This window comes from Fukomys damarensis, unplaced genomic scaffold, assembly GCF_012274545.1.
Source record: "Fukomys damarensis isolate Sample0158 unplaced genomic scaffold, DMR_v1.0_HiC HiC_scaffold_20, whole genome shotgun sequence".
NCBI classification, from domain to species: Eukaryota; Metazoa; Chordata; class Mammalia; order Rodentia; family Bathyergidae; genus Fukomys; species Fukomys damarensis.
Genome location: NW_022900932.1, coordinates 8279297 through 8284106, shown reverse-complemented (window position 1 = coordinate 8284106; position 4810 = coordinate 8279297). Strand labels below are relative to the sequence as shown.

The 4810-nt window shown below is 51.7% G+C and overlaps 1 long non-coding RNA gene across 1 annotated transcript in view; it reads left to right on the top strand.

Moving 5' to 3' along the window:
* LOC104857613 overlaps positions 1-4458 on the top strand; it is a 7689-nt gene extending 3231 nt beyond the window's left edge. The window contains exon 4 of the long non-coding RNA XR_778897.2: positions 3853-4458. This is a non-coding gene — a long non-coding RNA (uncharacterized LOC104857613). The remainder of the gene's footprint in view (positions 1-3852) is intronic.
* The last annotated feature ends 352 nt before the right edge of the window (positions 4459-4810 follow it).

The following is a 4810-nucleotide window of genomic DNA, read 5'->3' as shown; positions in this document are numbered from 1 at the left end:
TTTTTTTTTTTTTTTTTTTTTTTTCAGTACCAGGAATCAAACTCGGGACTTTGTGCTTGCCAGGCAGGCATGGCACCACTGAGCTACATCCCCGGGCCTTGAGTCTCTGTTCTTACCGGTGATGTGAGGTGATTGACAGGCTTTAGCTTGCAGGCTCTGACTCTGACTGCCTGGATCAGAGCAGTAACTACTCTGGGAGCGCTGTGAGTCACGGCAATGCTATGTCTAAAATCCGGACAATGCTGAGTCAGTCCAGCCACCCAGGAAGCCCCCACTTCCCACTTTATTTTGCTCATCCTCACAGCTCCTGGAAGATAAAGACTGCAGCTGAAAGCTGGGTGTGGTGGCACATGCACACCTGTAATCCCAGCACTCTGGGAGTCCGAGGCAGGAAGATGGTAAATTCAAACCCAGCCTGGGCAATTTAGCAATTTAGTGAGATTCTGTCTCAAAATAAAAAAATAAAACAGGGCCGGGGCTGTAGCTCAGTGAGTTCAGTCCCTGTCCCACACACACACACACACACACACACACACACACACACACAGGGCTCAGGATGAGGCAAGCCATTGCGACTCGAGGTGACCCAGGCACGGGAAGGTCCGCTGCCACCACCCCTCACCCAAGCAGCCTCTGTCCTCAGCTGCATCCCAGCCGAGGGCAGCCAGGCTGGGCCGGGAGCAGCTTCTGGCCACATCCTGCAAAGGGCCTCGGTGGTTTCTCTCTCCCGTGGCTCCCTCTGCTCTCACTGCTCTGAAGATCAGTCCAGGTCCACGGAGCTGAGTGGACTTCTGGCTCCTGCCCAGCCGCTGCCTTGTCCTCCATGCACAGCGTTCACGTTGTACCTCTCTGCTCCTGGGAGAGGACCCCACGTGCCTCCTCTACCTCCTTTTATTTTGAAGACAGCTTCTTGCTGCGTTGCCAAACCTGGCCTTGAACTCCTGGGGCTCAAGTGATCCTCCTGCCTCAGCCTCCTGTGTAATTCACAACAGTGTGCCTGAAATGGGCTGTGTTCTTTTAAATTTTTTTTTTTCCAGTGCTGGGGGTGAAACCCAGGGCCTCAGGCACGCCAGGTGGGAACTCTACCACTGAGCTGCACACGCATCCCAGATTTTTTTTTTTTTTTTCTTTAAAAAAAAAAAAAAAAAAAAACCAAAAAATTCATTTTGTTTGTTTGGTTTTGTTTTGTTTTGTTTTTGGTACCAGGGATTGAACTCGGGACCTTGTGCTTGCGAGGCAGGTGGCAGAACCACTGAGTTAAATCTCAGCCCCCACAAAAATGTTTTTGAGACAGGTTCTTGCTGTCTGAGTTGCCCAGGCTAGGCTCAGACTTGTAATCCTCCTGCCTCAGCCTCCTTGAGTGGTTGGGATACTAGGTATGCACACAACCCCCAGCTCAGATTTTTTTTTTTTTTTTGAGACAGGGTCTCACTATGTAGTTGAGACTGACCTGGAATTCACTTTGTAGCCCAGGCTGGTCTCAAACTCACAGCAATTCTCCTGCCTCAGCCTCCCAAGTGCCGGGATTGCAGGCGTGTGCCACCACGCCCGGCTCAACTCAGATTTTTTGTTTGTGCTTTTGGGATATAACAATCTTTTTTTTTTTAATGTTTGCAAGTACTGCTACATACACAGTGTGGGTCGTCTCAACCAGCTCTTTGGTCTTGGAACCAAAGTGACTTAGGCACCTGCCTGGCTGCCTCCCAGTGCCTGGATCTTTCCTCTTGGAGTCCTTGGCAGGATCCTGCTGGTCTCCTGAAGCCTCAGTTGGCTTGGCCAAGGTTCAGCACCTCCAGAATCCTGCCAGGTGGGGCCAGGGAGGGAAAGGGGCTCCAGGGCCAGGCACAGCCCACACTAGCTCCTCTGTGGGCTGCTCCCCGCCCCCATCGAGCCACTAACCTTGTCTGGCCGTCCAGCGGACAAGGTAAGGCTCAGGGTAGGAATAGCTCGACCAAGGTCACGCCCTTGGGAGCCAGCAGAGCCAGGACTGTCCTGTCACCTCACTGGTAAGGCACGCTTGTAATCCCAGCACTGGAGAGGCTGAGGCAGGAGGATCACGGTACATTCAAGGCCAGCCTGGACTACATAGCAAGACCTTGCCTCAAAAACCCAAAGTAAGCAAACAAACAACCCCTGAAAAGGAAAATACAGTGTTTCCAGGCCCCGACACACACCGGTTCCCAGCCAGGGCAACCTCAGATGGGTTGCCCACCAGCCTTCATAAGTGGGGATCCCAAGCCCTCTCAGTGCAGCAGCACCCCTACACCCGACTTCCCCCAGCCCGCTCCCACACAGCCCAGAGGGATGGCACGGTGGACACTGGGCTCCCTGCCTGCTGGGCTGGGGAAGGACAGGACGCTGGCTGAGGTGCCAGAAGCAGCGTCTTCTGCATGGTGGGTCGCGGGCTCTGGCTTGTGTCCGGGATGGCCCTCTGCAGAGACCCGGGTAGGGACTGAGGTGGCTCCCTGCCCGTCCCTCTCAGAGGCCTGGCTGTGGGCTCCCCAGGAGGAGGAGGAGCAGCACACTGACCCAGCCAGGCCTGCCCGCATTCCAGAACTGATGGGCTGGGCCCCTGAGTCACCGAGGAGCAGGCGAGATTACAGGGCCCCTGTCATTTGGCTGTTTCCTTTCCCGGAGGAGCGGGCGAGATTAGGTGACAGGTCGGGACTGGGCAGTGCCAACTCTTGGGGCCCTGATTGTACCCTGGAGACAGATTCCCCCAAAGCTGCCTTGTTGGCAGAAGGAAACTGGAGGGTCGGGTGGGACTGCTCCCCACTGAACCTGCCCCTCCTGGAGATGAAAGCTTTGCACTCTTGTTTTGGGGTTTTTTTTTTTTTTTTTTTGGTGATGTTTTTGTTTTGTTTTATTTTGGTTTTTTGAGACAAGGTCTCACTATGTTTCAGACTGACCTGGAACTCACTATGCAGTCCAGGCTGGTTTCAAACTCACAGCGATCCTCCTGCCTCAGCCTCCCCAGTGCTGGGATTACAGCCCTTCGCCACTATGCCTGGCATGTTTGTTGTTTTACACAAGTTCTTGCTATGTAGGCTGGGACTTGAATGCACAATGATCCTCCTGCCTCAGCCTCCATTATCTTATTAAATCTTCCTGACAAGCCAGGAGCCCAGGAACGCTTGCTGGCGGCCTTCCTGTGCTACACACAGATAAAGGCACTCTGAGCATTCTCTCCACATGCCACGCATTCCTGGGCCCTCCTGTGTCCCTAAAACAATGTTCCCACACTAACTGGAGCTCTCTCCAATATAGGCAACAAGTCCTGGCCCCTTCCTCTCCTGCTGGATCAATCAGCTGATATGTTAATCGATTAAGAGGCTTCCCTTCGCTCCTAGCCTTTCTCCTGCCCACTTTTCTTCCCCCCAGCTGGCAGGGGACATGCTTGACATCCCTGTCCCTTTTTTTGTTTTTGTCTTTCATTTTTAAATAAGAAAAAAATTTACATGATTTGGAAGTTTGAGGGCTGGGGATTTAGTTCAGTGGTGCTGCAGCCTGCCTCACAAGCGCAAGGTGCCAAATTCGATCCCTGGTCAGGGAAAAAAAAAAAAAAAACTTTAAAAAGGGTGTGGGCACATGCCTGTAATCCTAGCACCCTGAGAGGCTGAGGCAGGAGGATCCCTAATTCAAATTACTGACTGGGACTAAGGTGAAATGCTGTGTCCAAATTTAAAGGGGGAGGGGTGGCCCAGTCAGTGCAAAGGCCCTGGGTTCAATCCCCAGCACCAAAAAACATAACAACAACAACAACAAAATATTCTGCTCTTCCCCCTCCCTCCCATAACCCATAACCATTTTAACTAACGTTTTGTATGTATCTTCCTTTTCTATTTTTTGCAGAATCAGGGATCGAACTCAGGACCTTGCGCTTGCCAGGCAGGCGCATCATCACTGAACTAAATCCCTGGCCCCTTTTGTATCTTTCATACTAAAACAGAGCAATCCCTGGTAACCAAAAACAAACAAACACCCCCCCCAAAATACAAATAATACCACACTTACCGTGCCCAGCCTCCCACCCAGGACTCAGATGCTACGCCACATGGGTTGGGTCACTGCCTATCAGATCATTGGAGAGAGCTGGACTCCAGCAGGTGCGTTCCTGCTTAGATCAGTCATCATGGGGACAACTCATCATTTGTGTCACCAGCCGCTGCCCCCCAGACATCTAGGGGCTCCAGGATGGGGGCTCATGCTGTCTCCAACATCTCGAGAGCACAGGTATTTTCTCCAAATGCCAGCCTTTTTCTGTTCCTCGGTTCCTCTCTGTTCTGTCCCTTCTCACCACGACCTGGAAAACAAACCCCCAGCCCAAGCCCTGAGAGTCTGGCTCAGCTGGGCCCTGGAAGCTGAAGCTAGAAAAGGGACTTGTCAGAAATGTCAAGCACAAGCAGGAGACAGAAACCGAAAGATTAAGGGCCGGGGATTTAGCTCAGTGGTGCTGCCGCCTGCCTCGAAAGCTGTATGAGGTCCCGAGTTAGATCCCTGATACCAAAGAGTAAAATAAAATAAACTGAAAGATTAAAGTGACAGGAGACAAGCTTGCTTGGACTGTGGATAGGGGAAAACTAAAATGACATTTCAGGTGATAATGAGAAAGCTAAAAAGTATGGAGCGCATATAAGGGTGATTTGGCATATTGCGTTTATATTTTTTTTTCCTCATATTGGTGGTTGAATCCATGGCCTCTCCATCCTCAGCCCAGCCCCCGCCCCTTTTTTTAGACAAGTTCTTGCTAAATCACTAAGTTTTTTAGGTTGGGCTGGAAATCAAGGTCATCCTGCCTCAGCCTTCCGGA